Below are 24,178 nucleotides of genomic sequence, written 5' to 3'. Positions count from 1 at the left end.
GTCACCAAGCCAGCTCGGGGATTGTTGACTACGAAGATCCATTCACACTATCATTTTAACATTTTGGGTACTAATGATTTTAATGTTTTGAGTTATGGCATCTATAGGGACTTGGTCTTTTTGTTATGTGTCATAATTGATTTTACCAAATGTTTTGGCTTATGTTGGTTGATAATTCATTTTGTAAATGACCATTGAAATTGGCTAATATTGGTTTAAGTATATGTGCATATGAAGATGTTTTTCATGGATGTGGAATGTGTATGTGATAGTTAATAGCATGTGAATGATGGATGGATGTTTTGGTTGTGGCTGATTTGTTGTATGTATATGCTTGGATTGGTTTTATATGTTAATGTGTAGGTTTGTGCATGGAAGGGTGACAAAATGGCTTGGTAAATAGCCTTATTTTTGTCCACACGGGTAGACACATGGGCGTGTGTGACACACGGCTTGCCCCATGGGCGTGTGTTCCAACCATGTGTCCCCTGCACCTTAATTATTGCAAAAAAAATGCTCAGTATTGAGCACACGGGCAGAGACACAGGCATGTGTCTTAGTCGTGTGGACAACATGGCCTCGAACACGGGCGTGTGCCCTAGCCGTGTGAAGTCTGCACTTATTTTATGAAAAATTATGAAAATTAAATATACCACACGATCTAAGCACATGAACGTGTGCCTTGGCCGTGTGACTTCAATTTGTTTATGAATGACAAATAGAGAGTTACATGGGTTAGGGACACGGGCATGTGTGACCACACGACCTGGCCACACGGGTATGTCCCAAAGTCACATGGGCATGTGACCTCTGTTTAGTGAAAAATTTTCTAAGTGTCATGGAATTGTTTAAAGTTCTCGGTTTAGTCCCGAACCACCTCCAATGCATGTTTTGGGTCTTATAGGCTCGTTTTAGGGATGATATGAATGTATGTGAAAAGTTTTAAATTTGAACAAAAATTTATGTCTCGATTTTGTATGTTTGCTTATGTTTAAGTCCGGTAATGTCTCATACCCTGTTCCGGTGTCGAATACGGGTAAGGGGTGTAACATAGTTCAATTCACATCCCATAATTCTTAATTCAACATCAATTCATCATATAATATAATATAATTCAGGTCAATTTCATACCAATTTCCTATATCAACTAAGTTATATAACTTTCTATTCTATTCAATTTAGTCTCTATCTCGATGTTCAATTTCAACCATAACATTTCAACTCAATAATCATTAACAACTCACTTCAACATTATGTAATGCATACTGTCATGAATATGCAGTAATTAGATTGATCTCAGGCTATAGAGATACAAACCGAAAGCCCGTGTCATTCGTTGATAGCTCATCTTTTTTTCCCTCTCGACAGTCCTGTATCATCTTTAGTTGCAAATAATAATTCAACAATAAGACAATATCAAATTCCACATCAAATCAAATTCAAATTCATACATATTTTTCAATTTATTCAATTTAGTCCCTAAACCCGAAACAAACATAATTTTTTATCTAGACTTTCGAATTAAAATCTAATTTCACATATATTCATTAGGGACCTTCTATTTTCTATTCCTATCAAAATTTATAACAATTTTACATTTTATTAAATTTGATTCCTAATGTGCAAAACTAGCAATTGGACTTTACAATTAAGTTCTTTTATTTTAAACTAAGCTTAATTTCTATTAATTTAACACGTAATCATTCAGTTCTCAACAATAAAAACTTTTAAAAACTTTAAGAATTGATCAAATTAATACATGAGTTAGCTAATCAAGCTCTGATGACTATAAATCCATAAAAGTTACAAGAAAAAGACTTCAAATACCTTAGGTTTTTAGCTTGGCTGAATGCAAGCCTCAATGGCGTTTTTCTCTCCATTTTTCTTTCTTCAATATTCAGTGGTGACTTGGGGGAAGATGACAACTTCTTGTTATCCCACTAACATAACCATTTATACTAAAATTATATGTTAGTTAACTTAATTGGTTTAATTAAGTTTTAAATCTTAATAATCTTTCATTAATTAACCAAAGTGGGATACAACATCATCATCCACTATTTACTTAAAGAATAATAGTTTAATAACCATTTAAGCCCTTTGGATAATTTCTATAAAGTCCTCAAGCCTTATCCTAAGTAAAATTCTATAACTATTGAAATTTTACAATTTAATCATTGACCCTTAATTAACTATTAATTTGGAAAAAGATTCTCGAACCAAAATTTAATATAACAATATATTATTAATATTTAATGTTTACATAATCGAATTATGGAAATGAGGTCCCGAAACTGTAAATTTTGACATCACTAAATTTTAGGTCTTTACACTATCGCTACAAGTCTGAACACTTGAAACCCTCAAACTTCTATCAATATATCGAGCTCCAAAGATCATAATTTTGAAGACTTTTATCGACACAAGTCCACTTATACTGATATAAGTATATCTGTAACTGCAAAGAAGCTCGAATTTAATGCTTTTAATGGCTATAATTCAACTGCAATAGTCATAAATGTCCACAAACTTATTCCTAGGTAAAAATACAAGTTTAAGACACATTAAGAGCTAAGAAAGACATATTCAAGCATCAAACACAAGAGAACTTAAAATCTTTATTTTCTTCATTTTCTCTTATACGTATTCATTAAGAGCTTATTGTAATTTTTTTTATTACTCTGAAAGCTTTGTATTTAGAGCTTCAATTTGCAAACACAAACCTACTAGAGTTTCATTGTTAGTTTGCTCATCTTCTCTTTGTTGTAAAGAGCATACTTAAGGTTTTATCCTTAAGTAATTTGTAAAGGATTTTAGTTGAGCCACAAAATCTAGGAAGGGTTTTAGTTAAGCCATAAAAATTAATAGGAATGTTCTATCTTAGCCTTATGAAAAAGATAATGTTTTGTAAAAGTTATACATTTTTCTTGAAAAGAAATCCTTGATTGAGGTATATCAAGGTTGTAAAGGTAGACAATTGGGGTCAAACTATTATAAATTGAATTGTTTAAACTTTTCTTCTGTCTCCTAATTTTTTAGAAAAGTTTGCAAAGGATTTTAAAATGTCAATTCACAGCTTCTTATTATTTTCAGACCTAACAATTTTAAAATTTATATTATTATAATAGAAATGTACATATATTTTTATTTAATTATTTTTTATACAATGTCTACTTCTACTTGTAGTTCTTAAAAACCCTTAAATAAAAGAAATATATATTTAATTGTATTCACAATTAAACTAAAAGTCGATTAGTATATTTTATTTGAACGGTTATACATTTTAATACATTCTATTTTATAATTTATTTTCATTCATGCTATAATTAAAGATAAAGCAGAAATGTTGGGACCAACTCGCGCATTATATATTTAAAATTATACTCCTTTGTGTGAATAAAGTCTCACTTTTTTCCAAATTCTGAAACTCCTTTATTATTATTATTATTATTATTATTATTATTATTATTATTATTATTATTATCTTCTTTTAGCCTAATGATAAAAGCGTAAAGTAATCAAATAAAGAGAAAAATAAAAAGATAAAATAATTTTATTTTTTAAGAGTAGGATGAAAAGAAATTTTCCATCCATTATTTAGTCTATAACTATATATATTATATAATCCTATACTATATCTTAAAGGGTTGATATCATCCTTTACCCTAGTTCTAACTCTACTGAAAATTTATTTTAAACAATTCATTACTTTACAAATTAAATTATATTATTTTAAGAGTATTTTTTATTTTTTATATAAAAAATAAAAATTACGTCCATATAACAAGATTTAAACTTAGGACATTATAATTTTCAACATATCTATTTTATCATTTCAAATGAAGTCCCATTTAATTTTTATATTATTTTATTATAAATATATTTGTTAAATAATTTTATTTTTCTCGTGTAGAAACTTTTTTAATGGACTAATATACTCAGTTGTTCATTATATTTACTAATTTTTCAATTCTAAATATATCTTTTATTATTTATAAACATTTATCGCATTTAACTATAAAAAAGAAAAATATAATATCTATATTAATTATTTATATAATAAAATTATATTGCATATATAAAAGTTTTATAAATAATACATTTACTTAATATAATATAATATATTTATATTAATTATATATTAATTATAAATTATTATTTTCAATTTAATAATTATTAAAAAAAGAACGAAAAAGAAAAAAAAATTGAAGACAAGAGAGCATTAATTCACAATATGTCAAAAGAAATTTCAACGATAAATGCTTTAATAATGATTAATAATTATTTATTATTTTAATATTTATATTATAAAAAGGGAGGGATTCACTTATACCAAAGTAAAACTAAAATAGTTTCACTTTTTTGTATCTCTATGTAGGATTAATATTTTAATGATTCAACTGTTAAATTTATTATTCTATTTATATAGATTATGCACATAAAATTTGACGTAAATTAAAATTTCCTAGCTAAAAAAATGTCAACCATTCAATAATTATTAATATATATATAGTATTTTAGATTAATACGATATAGATATCAAATTAGTTTGAAATTTTAATGCATGACAAGTACAATTACATTAATAAATTAAACAGTTAAATTATTAAAATATTAATCATACAAAGAGATGCAAAAGCGTGTACAATATTTTAGTTTTACTCTAGTATAAGTGGATCTCTCTCCAAAATAAAAATAATTGATATATCTGTATTACTACTTAAAGCTTTGGTTGAGTTTATCACCCTCAACGGGCCCTAACTTAGATGTGAAATTACCAACAATATAATATTTTTATAAGGCTTAATTCACGATTTTGGCCCCTAAAGTATACCCGTTTTTTATTTTGGTACCTAATTTTTGTTGTCACAGTTTAGTATTTAAAGTATGCTTATGTTATATTTTTTAGTCTATTGTTTACGGACGTTAAAAAAAATTCTTATAGTCAATCACAAAGTGTCACATGAAGTCTTTATGTAAAAAAAACTTATTTTATTAAATGTATATACACATTAAAAATATAAAAATGGAAATAAATATATAAAGAAAACTAGAAAAATACATATAAAATCTAGAACAAAACATATAAATTGTAAAAAAAATTATAAAAATAAAATTTACAAAAGAAATTCAAGAAATTACTTAAAATCAATAATATTATTAAAAAAGGTAAAAAATTAAAAATTATTAAAAGAGGTAAAAAGTATTTTAAAATAATTTTTATAAAATTCTAAAATATATTATTCTAAAAAAATATTTAAATATCGAACTTGAAACTTAAATGCTTTTTAAATTTTTATGAAAATTTATAATTTTATATATTATTTTGAATTTTTAAAATTTAAAATTATATATTTTAGAAATTTATAAAAAAAATTATTTTTAAATTTTTAATCAATATTACATATATATAATACCAAAAGAACTTTAAAAGGACACGTGGCATGTTCTAATAGCGCCACATGATTGGTCAACACTTGATCAATGATTGGTCAATAGCCGATCAACGATTGGTCAATAGCCGATCAACGTTAAAAGTGTTTTTAATATTTAATATTATAATTTCTATTTTTAAATTTAAATTTAATGTTTTTATCTTAAATAAACTTAATTACCGTGGCATTTTTTTCATTAGAAAAAATATGACACGTAGCACTTTTTCATTAGTTAAAGCTGCTTAATAATTTTTATAATGTTTGTTAAAAAATGGACAAAGAATAGAGGAAATTGATACTTTAGGTACTAAATTGAGACAAAAAAAATTTAGGAAAAATGAATATACTTCAGAGGCTAAATCGTGAATCAAGCCTTTTTACGACAATTATAATTTTAAGATTTCTTTTACATACAATTTATAAAAATATATTTATATGGGATTTAAATCAAAAACCTTAAAATCTTCTTTTAATTTCACCATTATTGTAACGCCCCAAACCCAGCTTAGACATTATGGCCGAATCTGGCGATGTCACATGGAATGGGATTTGATGTCGAAGTTATTAAGTTAAAACCATCTCTGTTTATTATCTTCTATTTATCTCCCATAAATTTCAAAATCATTTCCTCGTTAATTTGATTCGGTAAACCATATTTTGTAGCGGAAGCTTTTAAAACCATGATATTTAAAGAAAATCGTTCACGTTTAGAAAAATATCGTTTTGAATTAAGCCGAGTTTTTGTTGAGTTTGCAGTTTAAAAATCCATGGAACAGTGAAAATCCAAAGTAAAAGCAACATTCCAAAAGTCCAATTTACATAAAAAAATAACCTAGAAAATAAATACCATAATTGAAATTAAAATAGTTCCATAATCATGTGGTCACCGTCGAGTCCTCCGCCGCACCGATCAAGTCTAGGGATTACCTAGACAGATAATATAGAAATGGGTTAGTTTACATAAACTCAGTGTCCAATCCCCACAGAAGGTGTAACGCCCCCACGCCCGAGACCGTCGTCGGAGTCGAGTATGAGGTGTTACTAAGCTTAATTTAACATATTTAGAACTTTGGATTATTTATTTCTACATTCACAGCTTTTAAGCTACTTGCATCACAGTCACAAGAAAAATCATATCTCAAGTTACGAAACTCAAAATCAAGATCCGTAAATTTTACATAAATCTAGACTCATATACCTATCTACTAATTTTTTTCTAGAATTTTTGGTTGAGAAAATTAGTACAGTTTATTAGTTAAAGTTACCCCTGTTTCAGGACTTCACTGGTCTGACCTCTGTTTACTACGAACCACATTTCTCTCTGTAAAAAATCCATATGACTATGAAATTTGTTTCTACTGAAACTAGACTCAATAAGGATTCTGAGAATATAAAATACACTACCTAATTATATCTTTACAATTTATGGTGAATTTCTAAAGTTGGAACAGGGGATTCAGAAACTGCTATGACCCTGTTTTACTAAAATTCAAATATCTTGTAACATATAATTCCTTTACCTGTTTCATTTGTTTCATGTGAAACTAGACATAATAAGCTTCAATTTGATATGTAGTCCATCACCAAGTTCAATTTCTATGATTTTTGGTAAATTTTTAAACTCGCGTCAGTGTTGCTGCAGTATTCTGTTTATGGCAAATTTCATCCCTTTTATGAGTTTTTATGCACTAAGTATCTTAATAATTTTCCTTAACATCAAATATAATCTAAACTAAATATTTTCATAATTTATCATTATCAAGCATTTCCTCAACCATTCCATCACCATACCATAAGATCATTTACACAAAAAAAGTATATTGCTATACATGCCATACTTAAATTTACAAGCCATTACCAAAAGTCTTCCGGATAGTGTGACTGAGCCTTCGACCTATCCCGACTCCTGAGCTGGCTTGTCCAAAACTACAATGAGTAAGAAGGAGGGAGTAAGCATAAATGCTTAGTAAGTTCATATGCAAATAATAAGTAACATAACAAACAGTCATACCAATCAACATTAGCATGTATCACTAAAACACATATCACATTTTTAATCATTTTTCATCATCTTATTACCTTATCGTGGTTGTATCAATACTCAACCCGAGGGTTAAATACATACCTGTCCAAAATATCCATTTCACATCACTTACCAATACGTCTCTTTACATCTCGAATATTCCTCCATTTGAGTAGAACTTTACCCGTTGAACACATCGGAATATAATTCGGATACATGGATAACTTACACATAAGTGCCATATATGCAATCAAGCAATCATGTAACTCGCCCATAAGCGAACTCGGACTCAACTCAACGAGCTCGGACGTTCGCATCCATAAGTGAACTCGGACTCAACTCAACGAGTTCGGATGCCTAGTTACATCTCACGAACTCGGACTCAACTCAACGAGTTCGGATGCTCAACCATCCTAGTGACATGTCACTTGTATCCTAATCTATTCCTAAGGTTCAAACGGGCTTTTTCCTCGAACACTTATCCTTTCCGTCTTCCGTAGAATGCCGAAATCAATACTCGGTAACAATTATATTTAACAAGTAGTTCACATAATTTACATTTTTATTTGAAATTAACCACAAAGCATACATTTCATAATAAAATTCAGCATAACATATAATTAACATCAATAACTTAAAAATAACCATTATGCTACATTATTTACACATGAACTTACCTTGGTACCAAAATACAAAGATTTTGCAATTTAGTCCATAATCTTTTCTTTTCCTCGATTGAGGTCGATTCCACGTCTTTCTTGATCTAAAATAACACATTTAGCTTATTTAATACTCACATTATCAAATTAATCCTTAACTCAAATTTTGGCAAAATTACAATTTTACCCCTAAACTTTTGCATATTTACATTTTTGCCCCTAGGCTCGGGATTAAAATTTATTCCTTATTCTTATGTTTTACAACATGCTGATCACTTTTCTCTTCTATGGCAACATCAAATTCTCACTCTAACATGTACTTGTGACTATTAGGTATTTTTACCGATTAAGCCCTTTTACTCGTTTTTGCTTAAAATCGAGTAGTACAAGTTGTCTAACATAATTTAAAACCTCATATTCTATCATAAAACATCAAAATACACAAATTTCACCTATGGTTATTTTTCCAAATATAAACCTTAGGTTAAATTATTGCTAACATAAGCTTTATCGAGTTACCGGGATCTCAAAAACGTAAAAATCATTAAAAACGGGGCTTGGAATCACTTACTATGGAGCTTGGAAGCTTAAAACAAACCCTAGCTATGGAGAACCCTTGAAATTTCGGCCTAATGAAGAAGATGGACAAAAATTGGCTTTTAATTTTGTTTTTAATTCATTTTAATAACTAAATGACCAAAATACCCTTATTACTAAACTTTCCAAAAATTCCTTCCATGTCCTAATTTTGTCCATGAACTTAAAATTGGTCAAATTGCTATTTAAGACCTCCTCATTAATATTCCAAAACAATTTCATACTAAAAACTTCTAGAATGCAAGTTTTGCAACTTATTCTATTTAGTCCCTACTTTCAATTTAAGCACTTTAGGCATAGAATTTCATCACGAAATTTTCACACAATCATGCAATCATATCATAAACCTCAAAATAGTTATAAAATAATTATTTCTATCTCGGATTTATGGTCACGAAACCACTATTCTGATTAGGCCCTAATTCGGGATATTACAACTCTCCCCCCTTTAAGGATTTTCGTCCTCGAAAATCTTACCGGTAAATAGATGTGGGTATTGATTTCTCATAGTTTCTTCGGATTCCCATGTAGCTTCTTCTACTCCATGCCTTTGCCACAACACCTTCACAAGTGCAACATTTTTATTCCTTAGTTGTTTGACCTCTCAAGCTAAAATCTTAATCGGTTCTTCTTCGTAGGTCATATCTGGTTGTAGTTCAATTTCTGTCGGTGAAACTACATGTGAAGGATCCGAACGATACCGACGTAACATAGATACGTGGAACACATCATGAATCTTCTCTAATTCAGGTGGTAATGCTAGCCGATATGCTACCGGTCCAACTTTTTCAATTACTTCATACGGCCCAACAAAACGCGGACTTAATTTGCCCTTCCGTCCAAATCTAAGGACTTTCCTCCACGGAGTCACCTTTAAAAATACTTTATCACCAACTTGAAATTCAATGTCCTTTCGCTTTAGGTCTGCATAAGATTTCTGTCTATCTGAAGCAGCTTTCAAATAATCTCGAATTATCTTCACTTTTTCTTCAGTTTCTTTTATTAGATCAACTCCATAAATCTGATTTTCCTTGAGTTCAGTCCAATACAATGGCGTTCGACACTTACGACCATATAATGCTTCATAAGGTGCCATTTTCAAGCTCGTCTGATAACTATTATTTAAGCAAATTCCACCAACGGTAAGTATCTTTCCCAACTTCCTTGAAATTCCAATACACAACATCTAAGCATATCTTCAAGAATCTGAATTATTCTTTCTGATTGTCCATCAGTTTGTGGATGAAAAGCAGTACTGAAATTTAACTTCGTACCTAACGCGTCTTGCAACTTTTGCCAAAACCGCGAGGTAAACCTTGGATCTCTATCTAAAATAATCGATAATGGTATTCCGTGTAATCTAACAATTTCTCTAATATACAGTTCAGCCAACTTGTTAAGAGAATAATCCGTACGTACCGGGATAAAATGAGCCGACTTAGTTAATCTGTCAACTATTACCCAGATGGCATCTTTCTTTCCCAGAGTCAATGGCAATCCTGAAACAAAATCCATAGTAATCCGATCCTATTTCCATTCAGGAACCATAATAGGCTGGAGTAATCCTGAAGGTACTTGGTGTTCAGCTTTCACCTGTTGACAAATTAAGCATTTGGACACAAACTCTGATATATCTCTTTTCATTCCATTCCACCAATACATTTTCTTCAAGTCATTATACATTTTCGTACTACCCGGATGAATCGAGAAATAACCACTATGTGCTTCCTGTAGGATCTTTTGAATCAATTCCTCATTCTTCGGTACACAAATCCGATCTTTAAACATTAAGTACCCATCAGAACCAATTCTGAAATCTGATCCTGTATCAGCTTCACACTGTTTTCTTTTGGCTAGCAAATCTTGATCATTTTTCTGAGTTTCAGAAATCTCTTGTAAAAACATCGGTATTACTCTTAACTCTGCTAGAATCGAACCGTCATCTGACATTTTCAACTGAGTGTTCATAACTCTCAAAGAAAACAACAACTTTCTACGTAAAGCATCGGCAACCACATTCGCTTTTCCTAGTTGATAGTCAATAACAAGCTCATAATCTTTCAATAACTCCAACCATCTTCGCTGTCTCAAATTCAAGTCTTTTTGTGACATCAAGTATTTTAGACTTTTGTGATCGGTATATACTCGGCACTTTTCACCATACAAATAATGTCGCCAAATCTTCAAAGCAAACACCACTGCAGCCAATTCCAAATCGTGAGTAGGATAATTCCTCTCATGAGGTTTTAACTGCCTCGAAGCATAAGCCACCACTTTTCCTTCTTGCATAAGTACACACCCCAAACCATTTAGAGAAGCATCACTATACACCACAAATTCTTTACCTAATTCGGGTTGTACCAACACTGGTGCTTCAGTTAATAACTTTTTCAATTCTTCAAAACTCTGTCGACATTCTTCCGTCCATTCAAATTTAACATCCTTTCGGAGTAGTCTAGTCATAGGAGCAGCAATTATAGAAAATCCATTTACAAACCGCCGATAATACCCAGCTAGCCCCAAGAAACTTCTAACTTCAGTTACGTTTTTCGGTGGTTTCCAATCAACAATGGCTGAAATTTTACTAGGATCAACCCGTATACCATCACCTGAAACAATATGACCCAAAAATCCTACTTCCCGGAGCCAAAATTCACTTTTGCTAAACTTAGCATACAGCTGCTTATCTCTCAAAGTTTGCAAAACTATCCTCAAATGCTAAGCATGCTCTGTCTCATCTTTTGAATAAATTAAAATATCATCTATAAACACCACAACAAATCTGTCCAAGTATGGCCAAAATATGCGATTCATTAAATCCATAAACACAGCAGAAGCATTTGTCAACCCGAATGGCATAACTAAAAATTCATAATGACCGTACCTTGTTCTAAAAGCAGTTTTAGGCACATCCGACTCCTTTACCCGCAGTTGGTAATACCCAGATCTCAAGTCAATCTTTGAAAACCATGTCGCTCCTTTTAGCTGATCAAACAAATCATCAATTCTTGGCAACGGATATTTGTTTTTGATTGTCACCTTGTTTAACTGCCGATAATCAACACACAACCTCATAGAACCATCCTTCTTTTTCACAAATAACACGGGAGCACCCCAAGGTGAAAAACTCGGTCTCACAAAACCTTTATCAGTCAACTCTTGCAACTGCGAATTTAATTCCTTCAACTCAGCTGGTGCCATTCTATACGGAGCAATCAAAATCGGAGCTGTTCCCGGTATCAAATCAATACCAAATTCTACTTCCCTGACTGGAGGCAAACCCGGCAATTCTTCTGGAAATACGTCCACAAATTCACACACAACCGGCACTGATTCAACTTGCTTTTCAACTTCTTTTGTATTAATTACATACGCCAAATAAGCTTCATAACCCTTTCTCAGATATCTTTGAACCGACATTGAAGAAATCACACTAGGCAATGCCTCTGATTTATCTGATTCAACCCGCAGAGTTTCACCATTTTCACACTTTAATTCTATAACCTTTTCTTTGCAATTTATTTTAGCATCATGCAATGTCAACCAATCCATACCCAAAATAACATCAAACTCATCAAACGGCAACAACATCAAGTCGGCCGGAAAGTAATAGTCCCGAATCATTAAAGGACATTTCTTACATACTTTATCAACAGTCACACATTTGCCTAACAGATTCGACACTCTAATCATAAATTCTGTGTTCTGAACAGGTATATTCATACTAGACACCAATTTCATGCACACATATGAATGAGTAGAACCAGGATCAATCAAAGCAATAACATTAACATTATAGAGAGAAAGTGTACCGGTAATCACATCAGGTGAGGAAGCATCTTCACGCGCTTTAATAGCATAAGTTCTAGCCGGAGCCCTTCCTTCAGGTCTAACCGGTGCATCCCTGGCTACATTCTTACTGCTTGTTTCGCTTCCAGCTTTTCTCGGATACCTTCCCCTCGAGTCTGTACCACTAGCTTTTACATTCTGAAATTTTTCTTTCTCAGCTCTCTCTGGGCAGTCTATAATAAAATGATCTGGAGAACCACATCGAAAACATTCATTTGCTCTACACGGACCAAAATGATTTCTACCACACCGCTGGCACTCGGGTTTAATAAATCTCGAGTTCCCTACACTGGCTGCAGAAGTATTTTGAGATTTAGGACCCACATTTTGCTTCTTATAATTCCCATATGATTGTCCAGCTGAAGCTTGGGAACGAGGATTCATATTCCTTGACTTTTTAGGTTGCTGTGAAAATGAACTACTCATCGGTCTTTTCTTCCAATTTCTAGTCTCAGCCTCTACCTTTTTCTTTTCTTTAAGTAGTTCTTCAGCCATGCAAGCTCGATCAACCAGTACTACCATTTCTTTTAGTTCAAGGATCCCGACAAATACTTTAATGTCTTCGTTGAGCCCGTCTTCAAATCGTCGGCACATCTTGGCTTCTGTAGGAACATATTCCCTGGCATACTTACTCAATCGAACAAACTCTCTTTCATATTCTGAGACTGTCATATTACCTTGCTTCAGCTCAAGAAACTCTTTACATTTCTGATCAATAAACCTTTCACTAATATATTTCTTCCGAAACTCTTCTTGAAAGAATTCCCAGGTTACCCTCTCTTTCGGTACCACCGAAATCAAAGTCTTCCACCAATTATAGGCTGAATCTCTCAACAAAGATGTAGCACATTTCAAACATTCTTCAGGTGTACAAGATAATTCATCAAATACCCGGATAGAATTTTCAAGCCAAAACTCTGCTTTCTCTGCATCATCATCAATATTTGCTCTAAATTCTTCAGCCCCTTGTTTACGAATTTTGTCAATGGGGTTCTGTGAAATTTTATCATATCCATACCTTGAGGCATCGGGGATACAGTTGAGGAATTGGGGGAGGTGGGGGAGGTCGTACATTTGGGTTCGTACGAACGAACTCAGTGTACCATGCACTCATCATTTGGAGAAAGGCTTCCCGATTCCTTTCTCCTCCTCCCTGACCAACAGTAGGGGGTGGGTTTTCAGTCGGCGCTACTCCTTCAGTCGGAGCTGGCGCATTACTCTCTACTTCATCTGCCACAGCTGGATCGAGATCCATTTACTATATAAAAAAAATTCATTTAAAAATGTCAGAAGTCGTCACACTATCACAATTCATACATATCGCATGTCTAGCAAAATCCGTACATACAACACGTAGTCCGAGAACTAACTAAACCTGCTCTGATATCACTAAATGTAACGCCCCCACGCCTGAGACCGTCGCCGGAGTCGAGTATGAGGTGTTACTAAGCTTAATTTAACATATTTAGAACTTTGGATTATTTATTTCTACATTCACAGCTTTTAAGCTACTTGCATCACAGTCACAAGAAAAATCATATCTCAAGTTACGAAACTCAAAATCAAGATCCGTAAATTTTCCATAAATCTAGACTCATATACCTATCTACTAATTTTTTCTAGAATTTTTGGTTTGGAAAATTAGTACATTTTATTAGTTAAATTTACCCCTGTTTCAGGACTTGACTGGTCTGACCTCTGTTTACTACGAACCACATTTCTCTCTGTAAAAAATCCATATGACTATGAAGTTTATTTCTACTGAAACTAGACTCAATAAGGATTCTGAGAATATAAAATACACTACCTAATTATATCTTTACAATTTATGGTGAATTTCTAAAGTTGGAACAGGGGATTCAGAAACTGCTATGACCCTGTTTTACTAAAATTCAAATATCTTGTAACATATAATTCTTTTACCTGTTTCATTTGTTTCATGTGAAACTAGACATAATAAGCTTCAATTTGATATGTAGTCCATCATCAAGTTCAATTTATATGATTTTTAGTAAATTTTTAAACTCACGTCAGTGTTGCTGTAGTATTCTGTTTATGGCAAATTTCATCCCTTTTATGAGTTTTTATGCACTAAGTATCTTAATAATTTTCCTTAACATCAAATATAATCTAAACTAAATATTTTCATAATTTATCATTATCAAGCATTTCCTCAACCATTCCATCACCATACCATAAGATCATTTACACAAAAAAAGTATATTGCTATACATGCCATACTTAAATTTACAAGCCATTACCAAAAGTCTTCCGGATAGTGTGACTGAGCCTTCGACCTATCCCGACTCCTGAGCTGGCTTGTCCAAAACTACAATGAGTAAGAAGGAGGGAGTAAGCATAAATGCTTAGTAAGCTCATATGCAAATAATAAGTAACATAACAAACAGTCATACCAATCAACATTAGCATGTATCACTAAAACACATATCACATTTTTAATCATTTTTCATCATCTTATTACCTTATCGTGGTTGTATCAATACTCAACCCGAGGGTTAAATACATACCTGTCCAAAATATCCATTTCACATCACTTACCAATACGTCTCTTTACATCTCGAATATTCCTCCATTTGAGTAGAACTTTACCCGTTGAACACATCGGAATATAATTCGGATACATGGATAACTTGCACATAAGTGCCATATATGCAATCAAGCAATCATGTAACTCGCCCATAAGCGAACTCGGACTCAACTCAATGAGCTCGGGCGTTCACATCCATAAGTGAACTCGGACTCAACTCAACGAGTTCGGATGCCTAGCTACATCTCACGAACTCGGACTCAACTCAACGAGTTCGGACATTCGCATCCATAAGTGAACTCGGACTCAACTCAACGAGTCGGATGCTCAACCATCCTAGTGACATGTCACTTGTATCCTAATCTATTCCTAGGGTTCAAACGGGCTTTTTCCTCGAACACTTATCCTTGCCGTCTTCCGTAGAATGCCGAAATCAATACTCGGTAACAATTATATTTAACAAGTAGTTCACATAATTTACATTTTTATTTGAAATTAACCACAAAGCATACATTTCATAATAAAATTCAGCATAACATATAATTAACATCAATAACTTAAAAATAACCATTATGCTACATTATTTACACATGAACTTACCTTGGTACCAAAATACAAAGATTTTGCAATTTAGTCCACAATCTTTTCTTTTCCTCGATTGAGGTCGATTCCACGTCTTTCTTGATCTAAAATAACACATTTAGCTTATTTAATACTCACATTATCAAATTAATCCTTAACTCAAATTTTGGCAAAATTACAATTTTACCCTAAACTTTTACATATTTACATTTTTGCCCCTAGGCTCGGGATTAACATTTATTCCTTATTCATATGTTTTACAACATGCTGATCACTTTTCTCTTCCATGGAAACATCAAATTCTCACTCTAACATGTACTTGTGACTATTAGGTATTTTTACCGATTAAACCCTTTTTCTCGTTTTTGCTTAAAATCGAGTAGTACAAGTTGTCTAACATAATTTAAAACCTCATATTCTATCATAAAACATCAAAATACACAAATTTCACCTATGGGTATTTTTCCAAATATAAACCCTAGGTTAAATTATTGCTAACATAAGCTTTATCGAGTTACCGGGATCTCAAAAACGTAAAAATCATTAAAAACGGGGCTTGGAATCACTTACTATGGAGCTTGGAAGCTTGAAACAAACCCTAGCTATGGAGAACCCTTGAAATTTCAGCCTAATGAAGAAGATGGACAAAAATTGGCTTTTAATTTTGTTTTTAATTCATTTTAATAACTAAATGACCAAAATACCCTTACTACTAAACTTTCCAAAAATTCCTTCCATGTCCTAATTTTGTCCATGAACTTAAAATTGGTCAAATTTCTATTTAAGACCTCCTCATTAATATTCCAAAACAATTTCATACTAAAAACTTCTAGAATGCAAGTTTTGCAACTTATTCGATTTAGTCCCTATTTTCAATTTAAGCACTTTAGGCATAGAATTTCATCACGAAATTTTCACACAATCATGCAATCATATCATAAACCTCAAAATAATTATAAAATAATTATTTCTATCTCGGATTTATGGTCACAAAACCACTATTCCGATTAGGCCCTAATTCGGGATATTACAACTCTCCCCCCTTTAAGGATTTTCGTCCTCGAAAATCTTACCGGTAAATAGATGTGGGTATTGATTTCTCATAGTTTCTTCGGATTCCCATGTAGCTTCTTCTACTCCATGCCTTTGCCACAACACCTTCACAAGTGCAACATTTTTATTCCTTAGTTGTTTGACATCTCGAGCTAAAATCTTAATCGGTTCTTCTTCGTAGGTCATATCTGGTTGTAGTTCAATTTCTGTCGGTGAAAATACATGTGAAGGATCCGAACGATACCGACGTAACATAGATACGTGGAACACATCATGAATCTTCTCTAATTCAGGTGGTAATGCTAGCCGATATGCTACCGGTCTAACTTTTTCAATTACTTCATACGGCCCAAAAAAACGCGGACTTAATTTGCCCTTCCGTCCAAATCTAAGGACTTTCCTCCACGGAGTCACCTTTAAAAATACTTTATCACCAACTTGAAATTCAATGTCCTTTCGCTTTAGGTCTGCATAAGATTTCTGTCTATCTGAAGCAGCTTTCAAATAATCTCGAATTATCTTCACTTTTTCTTCAGTTTCTTTTATTAGATCAACTCCATAAATCTGATTTTCCTTGAGTTCAGTCCAATACAATGGCGTTCGACACTTACGACCATATAATGCTTCATAAGGTGCCATTTTCAAGCTCGTCTGATAACTATTATTGTAAGCAAATTCCACCAACGGTAAGTATCTTTCCCAACTTCCTTGAAATTCCAATACACAACATCTAAGCATATCTTCAAGAATCTGAATTATTCTTTCTGATTGTCCATCAGTTTGTGGATGAAAAGCAGTACTGAAATTAAACTTCGTACCTAACGCGTCTTGCAACTTTTGCCAAAACCGCGAGGTAAACCTTGGATCTCTACCTGAAATAATCGATAATGGTATTCCGTGTAATCTAACAATTTCTCTAATATACAGTTCAGCCAACTTGTTAAGAGAATAATCCGTACGTACCGGGATAAAATGAGCCGACTTAGTTAATCTGTCAACTATTACCCAGATGGCATTTTTCTTTCCCAGAGTCAATGGCAATCCTGAAACAAAATCCATAGTAATCCGATCCCATTTCCATTCAGGAACCATAATAGGCTGGAGTAATCCTGAAGGCACTTGGTGTTCAGCTTTCACCTGTTGACAAATTAAGCATTTGGACACAAACTCTGATATATCTCTTTTCATTCCATTCCACCAATACATTTTCTTCAAGTCATTATACATTTTCGTACTACCCGGATGAATCGAGAAATAACCACTATGTGCTTCCTGTAGGATCTTTTGAATCAATTCCTCATTCTTCGGTACACAAATCCGATCTTTAAACATTAAGCACCCATCAGAACCAATTCTGAAATCTAATCCCGTATCAGCTTCACACTGTTTTCTTTTGGCTAGCAAATCTTGATCATTTTTCTGAGTTTCAGAAATCTCTTGTAAAAACATCGGTCTTGCTCTTAACTCTGCTAGAATCGAACCGTCATCTGCCATTTTCAACTGAGTGTTCATAACTCTCAAAGCAAACAACAACTTTCTACGTAAAGCATCGGCAACCACATTCGCTTTTCCCAGTTGATAGTCAATAACAAGCTCATAATCTTTCAATAACTCCAACCATCTTCGCTGTCTCAAATTCAAGTCTTTTTGTGACATCAAGTATTTTAGACTTTTGTGATCGGTATATACTTGGCACTTTTCACCATACAAATAATGTCGCCAAATCTTCAAAGCAAACACCACTGCAGCCAATTCCAAATCGTGAGTAGGATAATTCCTCTCATGAGGTTTTAACTGCCTCGAAGCATAAGCCACCACTTTTCCTTCTTGCATGAGTACACACCCCAAACCATTTAGAGAAGCATCACTATACACCACAAATTCTTTACCTAATTCGGGTTGTACCAACACTGGTGCTTCAGTTAATAACTTTTTCAATTCTTCAAAACTCTGTTGACATTCTTCCGTCCATTCAAATTTAACATCCTTTCGGAGTAGTCTAGTCGTAGGAGCAGCAATTATAGAAAATCCATTTACAAACCGCCGATAATACCCAGCTAGCCCCAAGAAACTTCTAACTTCAGTTATGTTTTTCGGTGGTTTCCAATCAACAATGGCTGAAATTTTACTAGGATCAACCCGTATACCATCACCTGAAACAATATGACCCAAAAATCCAACTTCCCAGAGCCAAAATTCACTTTTACTAAACTTAGCATACAGCTGCTTATCTCTCAAAGTTTGCAAAACTATCCTCAAATGCTCAGCATGCTCTGTCTCATCTTTTGAATAAATTAAAATATCTTCTATAAACACCACAACAAATCTGTCCAAGTATGGCCGAAATATGCGATTCATTAAATCCATAAACACAGCAGGAGCATTTGTCAACCCGAATGGCATAACTAAAAATTCATAATGACCGTACCTTGTTCTAAAAGCAGTTTTAGGCACATCCGACTCCTTTACCCACAGTTGGTAATACCCAGATCTCAAGTCAATCTTTGAAAACCATGTCGCTCCTTTTAGCTGATCAAACAAATCATTAATTCTTGGCAACGGATACTTGTTTTTGATTGTCACCTTGTTTAACTGCCGATAATCAACACACAACCTCATAGAACCATCCTTCTTTTTCACAAATAACACAGGAGCACCCCAAGGTGAAAAACTCGGTCTCACAAAACCTTTATCAGTCAACTCTTGCAACTGCGAATTTAATTCCTTCAACTCTGCTGGTGCCATTCTATACGGAGCAATCGAAATCGGAGCTGTTCCCGGTATCAAATCAATACCAAATTCTACTTCCCTGACTGGAGGCAAACCCGACAATTCTTCTGGAAATACGTCCACAAATTCACACACAACTGGCACTGATTCAACTTGCTTTTCAACTTCTTTTGCATTAATTACATACGCCAAATAAGCTTCATAACCCTTTCTCAGATATCTTTGAGCCGACATTGAAGAAATCACACTAGGCAATGCCTCTGATTTATCTGATTCAACCCGCAGAGTTTCACCATTTTCACACTTTAATTCTATAACCTTTTCTTTGCAATTTATTTTAGCATCATTCAATGTCAACCAATCCATACCCAAAATAACATCAAACTCATCAAACGACAACAACATCAAGTCGGCCGGAAAGTAATGATCCCGAATCATTAAAGGACATTTCTTACATACTTTATCAACAGTCACACATTTGCCTAACGGATTCGACACTCTAATCATAAATTCTGTGTTCTCAACAGGTATTTCATACTAGACACCAATTTCATGCACACATATGAATGAGTAGAACCAGGATCAATCAAAGCAATAACATTAACATTATAGAGAGAAAGTGTACCGGTAATCACATCAGGTGAGGAAGCATCTTCACGCGCTTTAATAGCATAAGTTCTAGCCGGAGCCCTTCCTTCAGGTCTAACCGGTGCATCCCTGGCTACATTATTACTGCTTGTTTCACTTCCAGCTTTTCTCGGATACCTTCCCCTCGAGTCTGCACCACTAGCTTTTACATTCTGAAATTTTTCTTTCTCAGCTCTCTCTGGGCAGTCTCTAATAAAATGATCCGAAGAACCACATCGAAAACATTTATTTGCTCTGCACGGACCAAAATGATTTCTACCACACCGCTGGCACTCGGGTTTAATAAATCTCGAGTTCCCTACACTGGCTGCAGAAGTATTCTGAGATTTAGGACCCACATTTTCCTTCTTATAATTCCCATATGATTGTCCAGCTGAAGCTTGGAAACGAGGATTCATATTCCTTGACTTTCTAGGTTGCTGTGAAAATGAACTACTCATCGGTCTTTTCTTCTAATTTCTAGTCTCAGCCTCTACCTTTTTCTTTTCTTTAAGTAGTTCTTCAGCCTTGCAAGCTCGATCAACTAGTACTACCATTTCTTTTAGTTCAAGGATCCCGACAAATACTTTAATGTCTTCGTTGAGCCCGTCTTCAAATCGTCGACACATCTTGGCTTCTGTAGGAACATATTCCCTGGCATACTTACTCAATCGAACAAACTCTCTTTCATATTCTGAGACTGTCATATTACCTTGCTTCAGCTCAAGAAACTCTTTACATTTCTGATCAATAAACCTTTCACTAATATATTTCTTCCGAAACTCTTCTTGAAAGAATTCCCAGGTTACCCTCTCTTTCGGTACCACCGAAATCAAAGTCTTCCACCAATTATAGGCTGAATCTCTCAACAAAGATGTAGCACATTTCAAGCATTCTTCAGGTGTACAAGATAATTCATCAAATACCCGGATAGAATTTTCAAGCCTGAACTCTGCTTTCTCTGCATCATCATCAATATTTGCTCTAAATTCTTCAGCCCCTTGTTTACGAATTCTGTCAATGGGGGTTCTGTGAAATTTTATCATATCCATACCTTGAGGCATCGGGGATACAGGTTGAGGAATTGGGGGAGGTGGGGGAGGTCGTACATTTGGGTTCGTACGAACGAACTCAGTGTACCATGCACTCATCATTTGGAGAAAGGCTTCCCGATCCCTTTCTCCTCCTCCCTGACCAACAGTAGGGGGTGGGTTTTCAGTCGGCGCTGCTCCTTCAGCCGGAGCTGGCGTATTACTCTCTACTTCATCTGCCACAGCTGGATCGGGATCCATTTACTATATAAAAAAATTCATTTAAAAATGTCAGAAGTCGTCACACTATCACAATTCATACATATCGCATGTATAGCAAAATCCGTACATACAACACGTAGTCCGAGAACCGACTAAACCTGCTCTGATACCACTAAATGTAACGCCCCCACGCCCGAGACCGTCGCCGGAGTCGAGTATGAGGTGTTACTAAGCTTAATTTAACATATTTAGAACTTTGGATTATTTATTTCTACATTCACAGCTTTTAAGCTACTTGCATCACAGTCACAAGAAAAATCATATCTCGAGTTACGAAACTCGAAATCAAGATCCGTAAATTTTTCCTAAATCTAGACTCATATACCTATCTAATAATTTGTTTCTAGAATTTTTGGTTGGGAAATTAGTAAATTTTATTAGTTAAAGTTACCCCTATTTTAGGACTTGACTGGTCTGACCTCTGTTTACTACGAACCACATTTCTCTCTGTAAAAAATCCATATGACTATGAGGTTTGTTTCTACTGAAACTAGACTCAATAAGGATTCTGAGAATATAAAATACACTACCTAATTATATCTTTACAATTTATGGTGAATTTCTAAAGTTGGAACAGGGGATTCAGAAACTGCTATGACCCTGTTTTACTAAAATTCAAATATCTTGTAACATATAATTCCTTTACCTGTTTCATTTGTTTCATGTGAAACTAGACATAATAAACTTCAATTTGATATGTAGTCCATCACCAAGTTCAATTTCTATAATTTTTAGTAAATCTTTAAACTCGCGTCAGTGTTGCTGCAGTATTCTGTTTAGGGCAAATTTCATCCCTTTTATGAGTTTTTATGCACTAAGTATCTTAATAATTTTCCTTAACATCAAATATAATCTAAACTAAATATTTTCATAATTTATCATTATCAAGCATTTCCTCAACCATTCCATCACCATACCATAAGATCATTTACACAAAAAAATATATTGCTATACATGCCATACTTAAATTTACAAGCCATTACCAAAAGTCTTCCGGATAGTGTGACTGAGCCTTCGACCTATCCCGACTCCTGAGCTGGCTTGTCCAAAACTACAATGACTAAGAAGGAGGGAGTAAGCATAAATGCTTAGTAAGTTCATATGCAAATAATAAGTAACATAACAAACAGTCATACCAATCAACATTAGCATGTATCACTAAAACACATATCACATTTTTAATCATTTTTCATCATCTTATTACCTTATCGTGGTTGTATCAATACTCAACCCGAGGGTTAAATACATACCTGTCCAAAATATCCATTTCACATCACTTACCAATACGTCTCTTTACATCTCGAATATTCCTCCATTTGAGTAGAACTTTACCCGTTGAACACATCGGAATATAATTCGGATACATGGATAACTTGCACATAAGTGCCATATATGCAATCAAGCAATCATGTAACTCGCCCATAAGCGAACTCGGACTCAACTCAACGAGCTCGAGCGTTCGCATCCATAAGTGAACTCGGACTCAACTCAACGAGTTCGGATGCCTAGTTACATCTCACGAACTCGGACTCAACTCAACGAGTTCGGACATTTGCATCCATAAGTGAACTCGGACTCAACTCAACGAGTTCGGATGCTCAACCATCCTAGTGACATGTCACTTGTATCCTAATCTATTCCTAGGGTTCAAACGGGCTTTTTCCTCGAACACTTATCCTTGCCGTCTTCCGTAGAATGCTGAAATCAATACTCGGTAACAATTATATTTAACAAGTAGTTCACATAATTTACATTTTTATTTGAAATTAACCACAAAGCATACATTTCATAATAAAATTTAGCATAACATATAATTAACATCAATAACTTAAAAATAACCATTATGCTACATTATTTACACATGAACTTACCTTGGTACCAAAATACAAAGATTTTGCAATTTAGTCCACAATCTTTTCTTTTCCTCGATTGAGGTCGATTCCATGTCTTTCTTGATCTAAAATAACACATTTAGCTTATTTAATACTCACATTATCAAATTAATCCTTAACTCAAATTTTGGCAAAATTACAATTTTACCCCTAAACTTTTACATATTTACATTTTTGCCCCTAGGCTCGGGATTAAAATTTATTCCTTATTCTTATGTTTTACAACATGCTGATCACTTTTCTCTTCTATGGCAACATCAAATTCTCACTCTAACATGTACTTGTGACTATTAGGTATTTTTACCGATTAAGCCCTTTTACTCGTTTTTGCTTAAAATCGAGTAGTACAAGTTGTCTAACATAATTTAAAACCTCATATTCTATCATAAAACATCAAAATACACCAATTTCACCTATGGTTATTTTTCCAAATATAAACCCTAGGTTAAATTATTGCTAACATAAGCTTTATCGAGTTACCGGGATCTTAAAAACGTAAAATCATTAAAAACGGGGCTTGGAATCACTTACTATGGAGATTGGAAGCTTGAAACAAACCCTAGCTATGGAGAACCCTTGAAATTTCGGCCTAATGAAGAAGATGGACAAAAATTGGCTTTTAATTTTGTTTTTAATTCATTTTAATAACTAAATGACCAAAATACCCTTACTACTAAACTTTCCAAAAATTCCTTCCATGTCTTAATTTTGTCCATGAACTTAAAATTGGTCAAATTTCTATTTAAGACCTCCTCATTAATATTCCAAAACAATTTCATACTAAAAACTTCTAGAATGCAAGTTTTGCAACTTATTCGATTTAGTCCCTACTTTCAATTTAAGCACTTTAGGCATAGAATTTCATCACGA

The sequence above is a fragment of the Gossypium hirsutum genome, chromosome A11 (assembly GCF_007990345.1).
Source record: "Gossypium hirsutum isolate 1008001.06 chromosome A11, Gossypium_hirsutum_v2.1, whole genome shotgun sequence".
Taxonomy (NCBI): domain Eukaryota; kingdom Viridiplantae; phylum Streptophyta; class Magnoliopsida; order Malvales; family Malvaceae; genus Gossypium; species Gossypium hirsutum.
This window is presented reverse-complemented; position numbering follows the sequence as displayed.